Here is an 8,064-nt window from a genome sequence, read left to right as displayed (position 1 = left end):
AATTTAATATGCTTGAGTTCTCAGTGCTGCACTGTTAGTTGTTAAAGTATACCATGCATTTAAAAAAAAAAAAATCAAAGCTACTGTTACTTGTACTTCACTCTATAGTGAAAGAGACACTATAGTCAGGACTTGTTTACAGTACAAAATTGGTCAACTTAATTTAGGTTGACCTACAGCCACTGCAGTAATTCAATCAGTTGTTGGTGTCCCCACAACCCTGATGTCGGTGGTGTGTCTTCACCAGGAACACTTGTACCAACTTAAATGGGGCATTGTGGGGAACTGACAGACACATAAGGCTAACAGCGGGAGCCCTCACCCATCCTGGGTGATAGCCCAAGCTGAGTCCAGGGCAGGCTCAATTTCACAGCATCTAACCTACCAGCCATGAAATTGACTTTCTTGTCAGTGTCATGGCTCTAGCTGTGAGCCCCCTGCTGCTCTGAGACAGAGGCAGCCCTGAAACTGATAAGAATGACAGCCAACAGCCAATGTAAGTAATGCAGTATCTACATGAACACTGCATCACTTTAATGTAGGGTGACCAGATATCCTGATTTTATAGGGACAGTCTTATTCTTATATAGGCTCCTATTACACCCCACCCTGTGTCCCGATTTTTCACACCTGCTGTCTGGTCACCCTCCTTTAATTACACCAACATAAGCGCTACACTTCTTGTAGAGGTGGAGTTATGTCAGTGTAACAGGCCACTTAGGTGGAAGCAGCATTGTAGTGTGGGTACGTCTTCACTACCCGCCGTATTGGTGGGTAGCAATTGATTTATCCGGGATCGATATATCGCATCTCGTTAAGACACGATATATCGATCCCCGAACGCACTCACCGTCGACTCCGGAACTCCACCAGAGCAAGTGGCGGTAGCGCAGTCGACATGGGAGCCGCGGCCATCGATCCTGCGCCGTGTGGACCCCAGGTAATTCGATCCAAGATACTTCGACTAAGTTGCATATCTTGGATCGATCCCCCCCCCCCCCCCAGTGTAGACCAGCCCTGATATAATTAGTGTAGACCAAGCCTCTGTGTGGGCTGCAGAATTCAAATAAAGGATGTTTTGAACAGTTTGTCTGTCTCAGAGTCTCAAATGTATTTCTTCCTTTGATGACTTTAAACAACCTGAAAAATCTCATTGTTTGTTACACAAATATCAACAGGTTAGTAAGCTCATAGCAGGGTGTGTGCTACAGAGCATGGAGACACTGGTACTGTTGGAACTCCCCCTGTCATCTTTTGTTCCCTCCAAGATGAAATTTTGGCCAAACTCAAGGGCGTTTGCAAAGCATTTGGATTTCAGCATAACTGCATTTTGAAAAACTTGGAAAATGCAGTATCCCCACCGGTTTTCTGTCCAGCTCTAGTGCTCTAACACCCCCATCTAACATATCCAAGCATAGGTGCAAACTTTCCCCGGCGCCAGTGCGTGCTGGCACCTCCCCGCCCCCGCCCCTGCCCCGACTCCATCCTTTCCCTGCCCCCCATTTCAACCCTTTCCCCAAAGTCTCCAATCCAACTCCGCCCCTCCCTGCCTCTATCGGACCCCTTTCCCAAATCCCCGCCCCAGCCCCGCCTCTTCCCTGAGTGCGCTGCTTTCTCTCTCCTCCCCCATCCCTCCCAGCCCGCGTGAAACAGCTGTTTCGCGGCGCAAGCACTAGGAGCTAGGGGGGAAAAGCGGGCACGTGGCGCACTCAGGGAGGAGGCGGAGGTGGAAGGCGGAGGCGGAGTGGAGGTGAGCTGGGCGGGGTCGGGGAGCTGCCGGTGGGTGCTGAGCACCCACCAATTTTTCCCCATGGGTGCTCCAGCCCCAGAGCACCCACGGAGTTGGCACCTATGTATCCAAGCATTTATATCAGGGGATGGCAAACTACGGCCCATGGGCCGGATCCAACCTGTCAGGGCTTTCAATGCAGCCTGCAGGATTGCCCGCCCCATGGTGCAGCGGGTCTAAGGCCGGCTTCCTGCCTACTCTGGCCCTGCAACGCACCTGGAAGTGGCCAACACCACGTCCCTGCAGCTCCTGGGGCGGGTGGGGGGGCAGAGAGCTCTGTGCGCTGCCCTCGTCTGCTTCATCTGCAGGTACCACTGCACCCGCAGCTCCCATTGGCTGGGAACAGGAAACAGCGGCCAATGAGAGCTTCGGGGGTGGTACCCGCAGGTAAGGGCAGCATGTGGCAGAGCTGCCTGCCCCCCACCCGCAGGAGCCACTGCCAGATGTAGTAGCCTCTTCTGGGAGTGGCGCGCGGCGAGCCCCACTGTGCACCGCTGCCACCCCAGAGCCACTCGAGGTAAGCGGTGCCGTGCCAGAGCTTGCACCCTGAACACCTCCTGCATCCCAACCCCCTGCCCTGAGCCCCCTAACCCTCTGCCTTGAGTTCCCTGCCGCACTCCTCCTGCATCCCAACCCCCTGCCTTGAGCCCCCTCCTGCACCCCAACCCCCTGCCCTGAGCCCCCTCCTGCACCCCAAACCTCTACCACACTCCACACACCCCAATCCCCTGCCCTGAGCCCCCTCCTGCACCCCAACCCCTGAGCCCCCTGCTGCACCCCAACCCCTAACACACTCCACACACCCCTCCTGCACCCCAATCCCCTGCCCTGAGCCCCCAACCTCCTGCCTTGAGCCTCCTGCCACACCTTGCACCCCTCCTGCACCCCAACCCCCTGCCCGAGCCCTACATTCATGGCCCTGCATGCAATTTCCCCACCCAGATGTGGCCCTCGGCCTCGGGCTAAAAAGTTTGCCCACACCTGATTTAGATCCATGGTCATCAAGGTAGCCAAGTGCACCTGGCTTGATGGTACCCTTCCTCTCCATCTGGGACATATTTCAGCTTCCTTCGTCTACTTAATTTTAATATTTGTAAACCCCTTAATTCAGGGCAGGAGGCGGGTGGAGGAGTTGGGGCAGTGCTAACATCTGAGTAACGATCCGCCACTTATCTGTTGATACAAAATCCTATTCAGCTACGGGAAAGGGTTTTAAATGAAAAGAAAATTTTGATCCTTTTAGTTTCGCAGCGAGCAGGGTTCGAACCTGCGCGGGGAGACCCCATTGGATTTCAAGTCCAACGCCTTAACCACTCGGCCATCGCTGCTACTGAAAGCACAATGCGCCGGTACGATACTTTACCAACAACAGCTTTGCCTGCGGTTTCCTCCTTCCGTTTGTCGTGTGGCCACAGACGAATGAGAAACGCGCCACGCCGCCTTCCCATAGCCAGAGAGAGACGGGCGGGCCCCGTAGCCGGTCCCGCCCAGAGTTGGAGACAGAGCGGCCTAGGACTTTTTCTTCTTCTCGTGCTCTGCTGTTGGCCTGGTCCGAGTAGAGAGCTGGGTGCAGCTGCTCCGCGGCAGGCTGTGGGAGCAGGGGCCAGGGCTAAACGGGGGGACGCTGCCGAGGAAGAGCCGAGCACAGAAGACCCGCAAAGACGAAAGCCGCCGCGCGCCTCGTGCTGCAGCAGAGGCAGCGGGACAGGTGCGGGGGGGCCCGGAGCTGTTACCAGAGAGTCTGACACAGACACAAACACCTGCCCGGCTGCCCCCAACAGCCGCCCAACGCACCACTATCCCAGAAGAACCCCCCACCTCCACAACAACTACATGCACAGCCACGAGCACTACTACACAGCTCACCGCCCTCAATGCAATTACAGCCCCCCACCACAGCCCCTTTCCCCTCAGCACAGCTACACCCCACCACCCTCTCCCCAGCAGTTACAGTACAGCCCCACCACTACACCTATCACAGCCCCTTTCCCTCAACACTAACCCCACACACTGCTACACCCTTATAGCCCCTTTATCTCAGCACAGCTACACCCCACAGCACTACACCTATCACAGCCTCTGTCCCCCAACATAACTACACCCCCACAGCATAGCTACACCCCCACAGCTTCTAGCACAGCAACACCCTATCATAGCTCCCTCTCCCACCAACACAACTACACCCATCATAGCCTCCTGTCCCCTAGGAACACTTAACCTTCATACAACTACATCCCCACACTGTCTTGACACCCTCCCCAATCAGCTCCCTCACACTACTCCTGTTCAACTAAAAAATCGCTGCTCCTCAGAGCCACCATTCCCACAACTCCCCTTCCCCCCTCCATTCAGTCACAACAGCCTCCACAACTATAGGCCCCCACACAAGACCAGGGCAGCACACCTTCCTCACAGATACATTTGCTCCCTAAACAGAACCACAACAGTTCCCTACCCAGACCTTTGTCCTTCCCTGACACCTTTCTTGCACCACAGCAATATACTGCTGCACTTGTCTACCATACACATCCCCATCTTTACCAGGTACATCCCCTTACTACTACACTTCCCTGGTGTCATGACAACTACAACACTCACAGCACCCCCTACCCTTTCCTCACCACCCCCGCTCCCCAACCTAAAGATAGTGACCTTCTTTGGAAATTGCTTTGAGTTGTACAGATGAAAGACCCTATATAAGAAGTAGCTAGGTATTATTATTATTTTATTTTATTTTAATTGCAGCATTCCTATGACTACATCACAGTTACAAAACTGCACTCCTTGCTGCAACTAACATTGTGCGTCACAAAACCCCTGCCATAACTATAGTACACCATCACAAATAACAATTTGCACCCATCCACCACAATTGTTGCTTACCTACCCACACACAATCACACAATATCTTACATAGGTGACAGCCAAAATGAAGTTTATTTCTCATTTTCTTTTTGACCAAGTAGTAATTGTAAACCAGGATGTGTCTAATGGGTTTTGTGAAAATAATTTTTTTGTTTTGTTTTTATTTTCATTAAAATGTTCAGTTGGCACAAGAGTCATTCCCAGTACTGTCTGTCAATAGCCATCCAGGCAACAAAGTAAGGACTCTTGTGATTTAAATACTGTACTTATTTCACTACATGTAAAACAGGATTTGCATTTTATGCTATGGTATTCTGTGTTTATAGGTCTACATGTTTTAACCGTTGAAAATATAAATGGCACAGATAACTCTGTTTCCTTGCAGAGTAACCCAAGTTAATGGTGTTTGAATATTAGAGTTTTAGCCAATTTAAGACTAATAAGCACTTAGAACTAAGTGTCTAGATTATCGAGGTTAAGACATGGCAAGAAATAGATCCAAATATATAAGCTATATGTCTGTTTGGAGATGTACTCATTTTTTGCAATGGCTCTGCCTTAATTATTTTCTGATTCTTAATTTTTTTTGGCAATAAAATAATCTCAGCTATTACATGACTGCTAAATGTGAATTAACACATTTTTGACATTTTTAGATCCATGTATGTTGATTTAATCCCTTTTATAATACAGTTGATATGATAAATTTACTTGGCCTTGTATACACCTTGCAATGGGTAATACATTCTTTTTTGCTTTCACCTTGTCTGGCATGTTTATATATACTATGAGATATATACTATGAGATGGTGGAATTTAATCTTATCTTCCTTCCCAGTTGTTCCTATATTTTTTCCTGCTTCTTCCACTCCAGCTAAAGTAGTGCTGATTAATTAGTTATCTTTTTTTCCTCATTCCTAAGAACTATCTGTCAAGAAAAAAGAACAGGAGTACTTGTGGCACCTTAGAGACTAACAAATTTATTAGAGCATAAGCTTTCGTGGACTACAGCCCACTTCTTCGGATGCATCTAATAAATTTGTTAGTCTCTAAGGTGCCACAAGTACTCCTGTTCTTTTTGCGGATACAGACTAACACGGCTGCTACTCTGAAATCTGTCAAGAAGTCTATTGAATGATCTCACACTCTCCTCAGCAACAAAAATATTAGTGGATTAATAAAGCTGGTAAAGTAGCCTAATAAACATAGTCTTTAAGAAGTTCTTTGGGAATCTTGAACGGAGGGAAAAAATGAACTAAAAAGGAAGAGAGACATTAAAATGCACATATCCTTTTAATATAATTTAAACTATTAAAATTAAAATTCATTTTAGTGTATTTCATTTCTGAAATATTGGAGTTATTATTCTGATGTCCCTCAGTCATTAGTGTGAGTAAGTTGGAGTATGTTTTTGAATCTTTGCTATGCTCTTGGAGTCCAATCCTGCATTATTGAAGTAAATGTGAGTTTTGTCACTGATGTAAGTGGGAGCAGGATTGGGACCTAAATGGTTTACTAAGGGCTTGTCTACACTTACTGCAGGATCAAGGTGCGGCAATTGATACATCGGCAATCGATTTAGTGAGTCTAGTAAAGATCCGCTAAATCGACCGCAGATCTCTCTCCCATCGACTCCTGTACTCCACCTGAACGAGAAGTGCAAGGGGAGTCGACGGGAGAGCGTCTCCAGTCAACATACCGTAGTGTGGACCCCGTGGTAAGTAGATCTAAGTATGTCGACTTCAGCTACGTTATTCACGTAGCTGAAGTTGCATAACTTAGATCGATCTCCCCCTTAGTGTAGACAAGGCCTTACTATTTGAAAAACAGCTATGGACTCTTAATTGCATGGGGCATCACATGGTAGATAAAACTTCAGTTATCTCCTTAGAGCAGTGGTATGAGGGATTGGGAATTATGTGGAGATTTAGCTGAATGTGTCGGGTTATTCCCCCCCAGATGTATTAGCATTTTATGGGGTTGGATCTCATTTTTCCTTCTGCCCATGTTTCTTCTCTCTCTACAGTATGTCCCTTTGACTTATTTTTTTGTCTTCATTGGTATTCACAACTCCTCCCAATTTAGTATTTTTTGAAGAATTCATTACTGTGCTGTTTACTCTCAGTTGTGGATAATTAGTGAAGATATTTCGTGAGAATGGACCTAATACAGGTCTTTGGAATTTCACCCAGCTTAATACTTTATCATAGTCTTTGTTTAGTTCTTCAGCCAGTTTTTCCTTCCACATGCACATTCTCATATCTAAGGTGCTTTAGATTACTTTTACTAAAATCCATATATATTATAGTTTCTGCTTTCTGGGTATCTTTGTAAGTCTGTCATAATAATGTGTCTGTCAGGATTCTTTATAAATCCACATTGTTCATTGCTCAATGTTTTACATATATTATTATATCAAATTCTTACGTGAGGGTTTGTATCTACTACATGCTCGACCTGGCAAAGAAGGAGCAGAAAGCCTGCATGAGGAACAAGTAAGAGAACCAGCCCCATTCTGAAAAAAACTGTCTGGAGTTACCAAGGCCATCCAGATGGAGCTTGTTAAGGAAGAGGGATACACACAGTTAGACCACATCAGCTAATGAGGAAATAAATAACTTCTCAGCTATGAACAGGAAAAGGACTTGGTTTCTACAGCTAGGATCCAAGAAGAACTGTTTACTCTTTGAAGTAAGGAACCAACTTTGTTTAATTTCTCCAAGAACATGGAGCTAAGCTGTTTGCTTCCTCGTGTAAGGGATCTGCTTTTAAGTTTATTTTCTCTGAAGAGAAGAAACTATTGTTTAAAACTCATAGGCATAAAAGACTTTCTATTAGATACTTTAAAACAAAGGGCTGATTTTATTATTCAAACTAGAAGAACCTGTGTTGTGTGGCTAGAAATTAAAGCTCTGGCCCATGTAATAATATCCTAAAACCAGAAGGCAATGGAGGGTCTGCTCATGAAACAAAGTCTCTTGACACTTGAGATTACTTAATGACTTCTAGGTTTGTGCAACAAAGAGTTAGCCAAATTATGTGGCCATCTGATGAGTCTTGAATGTTATTTGTAAGAATTCATTTCAGCTGAAAAACATAATTGATAAGATTAAAAAAACTTTGTGTTTTGCCAATTATAGAAGATTATGTGTGAAGAAAACTTCTTTCTCATCCACATGAAGTATCTAAAGTTTGCTTTCCCTTTCATCAATATGGACTATACTGTTCTCTTGATGCCTGCTCTTGTTCCCATTGAACAAAAAGTCGGAACTCCCATTTACTTCACTGGGATTCAGACTGTGTCTTCAGAGTAATTAAATGTTTAATGTATCCATACCTTTTAAAAACCTACTAAATTATTTCATTTAATAGTTTAAATCAAATGGTCCTATTTTTTGGATGTGAAAACA

The 8,064-nt window shown here is 46.3% G+C and overlaps 1 long non-coding RNA gene and 1 other non-coding gene across 2 annotated transcripts; one reads left to right on the top strand and one right to left on the bottom strand.

Annotated features, from left to right (window-relative positions):
• Positions 1-3,035: 3,035 nt before the first annotated feature.
• TRNAS-UGA (transfer RNA serine (anticodon UGA)) lies at positions 3,036-3,117 on the bottom strand. Its single transcript has one exon. It is a non-coding gene; the product is annotated as a tRNA-Ser (tRNA).
• Positions 3,050-7,788, top strand: LOC135972891 (uncharacterized). Its single transcript, XR_010589483.1, has 2 exons — positions 3,050-3,497; positions 4,837-7,788. It is a non-coding gene; the product is annotated as an uncharacterized LOC135972891 (long non-coding RNA).
• Positions 7,789-8,064: the final 276 nt, after the last annotated feature.

Source organism: Chrysemys picta, chromosome 7, assembly GCF_011386835.1.
Source record: "Chrysemys picta bellii isolate R12L10 chromosome 7, ASM1138683v2, whole genome shotgun sequence".
In the NCBI taxonomy this organism is placed as follows: Eukaryota; Metazoa; Chordata; order Testudines; family Emydidae; genus Chrysemys; species Chrysemys picta.
This window is presented reverse-complemented; position numbering and strand designations above follow the sequence as displayed.